Here is a 7,718-nt window from a genome sequence, read left to right on the forward strand (position 1 = left end):
TGACTTTTTCAAGCCATTAGAATCCCATCATCTATATTCAGGGAAATGGTCTGTAAACATAACCTAGTTCTTCTTTGATGAAGACGCCTTGGGATGGTGTAGGGTCCACACCAAACTTAAGGAGTCAGAAGTGCCCATTGGCAGAGTTCTGGTTAAAGGAGCGCTATTGACTCCAGAGGCCTCTATGTAGAGGTGGTGCTGTGGGCTCCTTGAGAAAACTGTGCTTCCTAACTGGGCAACACGCCTCTCCAGGGAGACAACCACAGAAGTGAGAAATGGAAGGAAAAAACCGATCCATCCTTTGGTTTGGCTTTCTCTTTGTACATGAGCAGCCTGAGGAGAATTGCTGGCCCTCTACCTCACCCGAACTCTGCCAATCCAGGACCCTTGACGTAGTAAGCGATGAGTAGAAACCAGGGACCCCTCTAGTTTTGTAATCCAGCTTGAATGATAACTTTGGGATGAATGATTAAGTACCACGTGACTCAAAGCCCACATACAGCGGCATCACGTCATACTCTCAAAAAAGCCCCCTCCTCAAACCCCGTCCCAGACTGAAGACTCAGACTCAGGGAGGAGCCAGGAATTTTGCCGTTTTCTCCAGTTTCCCAGGTGATTATGATGTGCATTAATAAGAACTCACAGAAATCTGGTGAATGGAAAATGAATGCAAGAATGAATGAAACAAGTGCCAACACTGTCACAATGTATCCATTCTCCTACAGAAGTCCATCTAGGTTCTTTTCAACTATTCATTTTACAAGCAGTGATGTGACAAGTATCTTGTACCGTCACCTGGTGAGCCTGTGCTGAAGTCTCCAGGACTTGCATCTGGATGTGGATTTGCTGGGTCACTGGCACCTGTAGCTTCCTTTTTACTAGAATTAACAAATGATTCTCAAAAGCGTTTGTAACAAGCCACAGTCCTGAACCAGCAGTGGGTTGGAATTCTTTTCTTGTTACCTCCTGGCCAGCATTTACTATCATTAGATGTTTAATTTTGCTAATTTGAAGGATATTGGGTCACCTTTGTGTGTTAGTTTGTTTCTCTGATTATTGCTGAGGCTGAGCATCTCTTCATGTGTTGAAAGACGCTCATTTTTAAATCGATTTTCTTCTAAACTTTTCAGCAGTGAATGTAAGTTGTAACAATATATATTTCTTTAATTTGGGAGATTCCCCTCGATACGGTGATTTTTATTTGAATGAAAAAGACAATAAGTTGTACACACATTTGTATTTTCTTTCTTAATTTTGCCGGTGCAAAAACAGCCGCGCACATTGGAAGAATCAATGGCACTTTGCAAAATGAAGGGGCAGCCGGGGAAATCCTTAGGTTCTGCTCTACCCTGGAAAAAATGGGTCACATCTGAAAGTCAGGACAGCCCACCTAATCCAGCTTTCGTCTACCATGTGTTCCACGGGTCACTCTACCTGTTTCTTCTCTGTGGCTACCATCTGGTTTTCTTCATTGGGACCTTTCTGTTGCCTGAAAAGACAGACTTTGTGACCCAGGGTCTTTTTCTTACCTCCAATCTTAGGGGCCCCTAGGAATTATTAGTAGTTACCACTAGAACCTGCTAACAAATGTGGGGAAGGCACAGCGGATGGAAAGCCTTCAGCTGATGGTGTCATCAGAGGTAAACAAAGGAACTGGGCCCACGTTGCACAGGTCTCTCCCAGCTGGCTTCACGAATGCATCAGTCATACTTCTGACATTAACCTCTCTCCACTCCCTCTCCCTCCCTTCTCGCTTTGAATTCCCAGGGCTAGTGTTCATGAGTTTCTCTATTTCTTTTCTTATATAAGGAGGACCTGTCCTCTTTCTCAAACCAGCCACCAAAGTAAGAGTCATCACCCCTCACAGGAAATACCAAATACATGTGTTGTCACCTTTTGTCACGCAGGGAGGTCATCTGAGGTTGGCTTCTGATGGAGCCTGCTGGCTTGGTTTTTCCTTCTCCTGCCTTAGAGTAACCACAAGGGGAGTGCAGTTTCCAAATATAGCTCTCCTTTCAGCTGTATTTGTCCATCCTTGCCAATCCTCCTTCTATTACCGTGTTTCCTGGAAAATAAGACCAGATCTTATATTAATTTTTGCTCCAGAAGACGCATTAGGGCTTATATTCAGGGGATGTCATCCTGAAAAATCATGTAGGGCTTATTTTTTGGTTAGGTCTTATTTTCGGGAAAACACGGTACTTGTTTCTTGTCCTGGATCAGCCTAGAGCCTAGAGCAGTAACAGGATAAGGAGAAGGGACAGGGCCTTTGGGGCTGAGAGGTGGGCAGCGCCACAGACGGGGCAGCAGGGCAGGAAAGTGGGGGAGTTGGCTATAAGCCTTCAGATCTCTATGCAACAGTTTTTGGGGGTATTGTCACATTGCTGAGAAGGATCTGTCTGTTGCCAAGCATCTTCCTTACAGAAGGACCCACCACTGGGGTCCTCTGCCTTGAGAAATGGTGATTCACTGAGCTAAGGTTCTGCATGGTTGATTGTCTAATTTAGTCTTTCAGCAAATATTTACTGAGTTCCAACTATGTGTCGTATGCCATGCTGGGTAGCATGGATGGGCGTGAAAGTAATATACAGAATACCTGTCTTCGTTCCCCCTTTCACTTAGCAGAGAGCAGGACTTTAAGGGACTAAGATGGGCTTTGATCTCTGCAGAGAGAAATGTCTGGAACAGGAAATGCTATGGGACAGGGGTCAGAGCTGAGTGTCTTAATGACAGGAGAGGGGGCTGAATGGTCAACAGGCCACAGGTACTCAGAGGAAGCAGAGAGTCTGGGGGTGGAGGCTTCCTGACCAAAGATTTTGCATCTACTTAAAGTTTTGTCTAGAGCTGAGAAATAAAGTAGGTAAAGCACCAAACACAGTGCACGATACATAACAGGTGCTCAATAAAATGTTATTTTGTTCTCATTGTTTCTATTTTCCTTTCTCTTTTCCTTTTTATTTTTATTCCTTTCCCTCCCTCCATCCGTCTCTATATCTAATTGGATTCTATCTCTACTTTCCTTCTTAGCGTTGGTTAGAGCAGGGGTTGGCCAACTTTTTTGTAAAGGACCAGACAGTAAATATTTTTTAGGCTTTGCAGGCCAGACAGTCTTTGTCACAACTACTCAGTTCTGCTGTTGTAGAGTGACGGCCACCGTAGAGAATACGCAAATGGCTGGTTGTGGCTATGTTTCAATATCACGTGGGTTATGGGCACTGAAAGTTGAATTTCACATATTTTTCATGTTACTAACTAGTATCCTTCTTTTGATTTTTTCCAATCATTTAAAAACATAGAGAACATTCTTTGCCTTCAGGCTGTATGAAAACAGTGGACTAGATTTCGCTCAGAGGCTATAGTTTGCAAATCCCTGATTTAGAGCCATAGTTCTTCTTAAGTTTTGGGGTTTACAACCAACCTCTCCGAGGACCCAAGGAAAGCTTTGCATTCATTCATTCATCCTACAAATGTGTTTGAAATTTCCTGTCCCAGCTGCTGGAACTGTAGCAGGGAACACCACAAAGCCCTGTCCTCATGGAGCTTGCATTTGAAATGTTAATTAAATAGGCAAAGCAAGACCTCCTAGGCGCAACGAAGACATAAACAGTGCCCTGTGGGGAGCTGACTCACTGGGGCAGTCAGAGCAGGCCTCTCTGAGGGAGAGACATTGCGCTGAACCTGAACTAGGAGCCAGGGGCCTCCGTGAGAAGAGCTGGAAGAAAGTTGGGGCAGAGACAGAAACAGCAAAGCCTAGGCAGAGAGGGACCCAGAAGGGTCTGAGTGCTGTGATCCAGGCCGGGGCTGAGGGAGAAGGCGACAGAGGGCAGCCAGGGGCCTCTCTCTCTCATGGTAAGGGTTTGTCCCCCTCGCCCCCAAAAAGCAATGGCATAAACAGGAAGTGAGCGAAGGGTTTAGTGTGAGATAGGACAAGGTGTGCTTCACATCACTTCGGCTGAGTGTGGGAGCCCGTTCCTAGAAAGTTGTACTTAGACGAGCAGTCCCGATTGTTTTGCTAACTGTGTATCTTTTTAGGAGTTCAAAGTCTACCGAAAGTCCTTCTATGGAATTCCAACCCTCGAATCAAAAATCCCAGCATTAAAGAAAGGAAAATGTGGAGCCCACACACTGAAAGGAAATTTACGTCCCCTGTAAGGGCCTGGACAGGGCTTGACCAAGTCAGCTCCTTTTTCTACCTGGTCTCCTTCATGGCCCACCTGAGGTGGAACTTGCTGGAAAGGGGTGGGAGGTGGTTGCTCCAACTTGTATACAAACCCTGACCGGCATAGCTGCCATCAGATAAGAGCTGCAAATGTAGCTCTTACTATCTGATGGCAGCTACACAGGTCAGGGTTTGTACAGAAACCCTGGGATGGGGTGGAGCGGGTGTGGTGAGAAAAAGTCAATCCTCTCTCCCCCAGGTCCTGGTCATCATTCCCTAACCCCCAAACACACACACACACACACACACACACACACACACACACACACTTCCAAGGAGACAGCTCCTGCAGAAACACGTCCCTGGTGCCCTTCCCAGCAACCCTTGCTAGTTAGTGCAGCGCCAAACCTCTTGGCTTGGCTCTCCTGGGCCCATGACCCGGGGGGCTGTGCCACTGGGTTATCCTTGTCTTGCAGAGAGAACTGGGCCCTGAGTCAGGCTCTCTCTTCAACCCAGTGGCCACCTGTGCTCCTGGGGGCCTTTGGAGGCTGGGAAACCTTCAAGGAGCAGTTAATCACTAACTAGCTGGAGATAAGAGAGAGAGAGAGAAACAATGGAGAAAATGCCCAACCTAGAGCTCAGAGCTTCCCTGCCTGCACATGTCAGGACCTCACCCGCCCTGAGGAGCTGGGAATCACACTGAGGTTGTTGGCTAGAGAGAAACGACATGCAATCGTGGCGGGGCAGCAGCCTCCTGGGACTGAGGGTCTTACAGGGTTGCTGCCCCTTCCCCACAGGCCCTTTCCTTCAGCCAAGCCTCAGCCTTGAGGATAAATGGGGGCAGGTACCCAGGGAGGATTCCCTTTGTCTCTAAGGTTAGGGTCTGGAATTCGGATGGGCCCATTTGTTTGGCCAGCCTGTGCGGGACATGGAGATCCAAGACCAATCAGACAGGCTCCCTGCTCTCAGCGAGCTCACAGAGGGAAGCAGGGGAAAGAACCAGACACACCTGGAAAGATTTCCAATAGTCTACCTGCTAACACGGTGGAGGAGGAGGAAGGCAGGCTGGGATCTAGGAGGGAAGGGTCAGCCCTACCTGGGGAGATGGGGAAGGCTACTCCAAGGAGGTCATGCGGTCATTCATTCTGGGGTTGCCAGGGTCAGGCATTATCCTAGGCGCTTTCCATACATTATCTTTAATTCCACAACCACCCTGCATGGTTGCTATTAGCCCCACTGTACAGATGAAGCACTTGGTGGCTTGCCTAAGGATACACAGCTGGTAATTGCTGGAACTGGGATTCGAACTCAGGGCTTCCTGACCTTAAAACCTCATCACTTTCCTTCCAACTGCCAATTCCCATGGCTGATGTCTAAAACATTCTCAGAGGAGTATTTCTCCTTCAGTGAAAGACTTGGATTCCACGGAAAACAAGAGTTCCAGACGTCCACTCTGGCTGCTGACAGCCCTTCATGCCTTGGTATGAATGATGCAGATGCTTGTGTTGCTGGGGAAAGGAAACTTTTGGGGAGGGCGTAGAGACAGTTGCCGAGAATAGAGAAAAAGGGTCCCCCGGCCAGAGGACAAGGAACCAACCTTTACGCACCTGGTTCCCAGTTTTCCCAGTTTTTCTTAAGCCCCCGCTGACCTGATAGTCCTCATGGGCTTTTAATTTGTGTTTTCTGAGAACTCCCCTGATACGCCTGCAGCCTTCTGCCCGATGATATCAGCAGGAGTCTGCAGTTACCTCATCATCTTTATTACCTCCTGGCTCTTCAGGATCTTGGAGATAAAAACCGCTCTCCCTCCTGAAAGCTCTGACAGGCTTTTAGAGAAAACAAAACCGAAGGACTGCCAGATGGAACCTCAGCTCGGCAGGGCAGAACTCTGCTCCCTCTGCCTGGGGCACGTAATTGGCTTAGCTCTCCCAGGCGCACAAGAGTGGGGCTGTGGGGAGTGCCCTGGGTTGCTCCTACCATTACCTTGGCTAGGTGGACTCATCCTTTCTGGTCTCAGGGCTGTTTGAAGGTGGTTTGGACCGAGGCTAGTCCAATGTCAAAGAAGAATGTGTTGACTTTTCTGGGGTGGGGTTCCAGGATAGAAAGCAGGAGGGCTGCCTTACGATAGGAAAGCCTCTCCTACCTTCTGATAACAGCCAATGGCTTTTGAGTGCCTAATGTGTGCAAGACACTGGGCAAAGTGCTTAACACGTATGAATGCATTAACCCTCTCAATAACTCCGTAAAACATAACTATTATCACTGCCCCCATCCCTTTACAGGCGAGCAAACCCAGGCACAGTAACTGGCTCAAGGCTACATGGCTGGTAAGTAGCAGCGCTGGCCTTCGAATCTGAGGTTATGTCTGGGGCCATGTGGGGACAGAGCCAGGAGTGCAGTTTCCAGGCTCTCAGCCTCATGTGGAAAGGTGCTGGCTCAGGTGGTAAATGGCCATCAACTGTGACTGGATGGCCATCAGCTGTGGCTAGTTGGCCGTCAGCTGTAACCAGTGAGCTATTGGCCACGAATATAACTGCCATGGCTACGCCAGCAGCAAATGGGAGGCTAGCAAGAAGAGGGTGGCTGAGCCTGCAAGCGGCGGAGAGCGGATTGTGGATTGCAGAGAGGCGGATTGCAGCTAGCAAGTGAGGTTGGTTGGCAGAGAGATGTGGATGGCAGGTTGCGGATCATGTGGCTCCTGCTTCCTGTGTGTCCAACCCAGCTGCCAGCGAGACTATAGTGGTGTGACTCCCCTATCTATGGCTCCGTGGGTGTTCCATGTCCTGCGTTCTTATGTGGGGAGCAGGAGCTGAGACCCCGCATGACGCCCTTCATGACAGGCCAGCTTGGTCAGCACCACCCAGAAGCCTACTGGGAACCCCAGTCCATCCCAAACTCCTCGAGTCGGCATCTGCATGTTAACATAACCCCCCAGGTGGCTCCTGACACATGAGTCTTAGAAGCGCTGCCTCTGTCTGTACATTATGTGTTCTCATCCCGGTAGGAGATTTAGTTCCCCAACTGTTCATTCATTCAACTGGTGAGTAGTTCCTGAGCTCTGGACACTGGGCCGAGCAGGTGATGGAGGCCAAGAGACAAACGTCCTCATGGAACTGTTGGCTGTGCTCTTCATGTGGGCAGTGCATGGAGTGGGGTGAGCTGGTGTGAGCCAGGATGATGGCAGTGAGACCGTGGCTGAGTCATTTCACCTTCCACTCCCAGGTGGAAGACAGGGCTTCCCCACCCCCCTTCACCCATGATACGGGGGCCTAGATTGCTCCCACAGTGGGCCTCTACCCCTCCGTTTCTTTCTCTTGGTGAAATTCTGTCTCACATCTGTGGGTCACTGGGTGACTTTGGTAACACGTCCAGTGTGAGTAGAGATCAGGGTGGGGAGAGGGATGACCGAGAATCCTGGCCTCTGACTTTAGGGACCTCGCATCTTCAAGGGAAAAGGGCAGATACGATCTGAACAGTGCGGGTTGTTTTGGGGTTCCCACTTTCTTCCTCCCCTGCAAACCACTTTGAGTCCCTTTTGGTTACCAAGATAAAAAACCAA

This window comes from Rhinolophus sinicus, linkage group LG06 (assembly GCF_036562045.2).
Source record: "Rhinolophus sinicus isolate RSC01 linkage group LG06, ASM3656204v1, whole genome shotgun sequence".
NCBI classification, from domain to species: domain Eukaryota; kingdom Metazoa; phylum Chordata; class Mammalia; order Chiroptera; family Rhinolophidae; genus Rhinolophus; species Rhinolophus sinicus.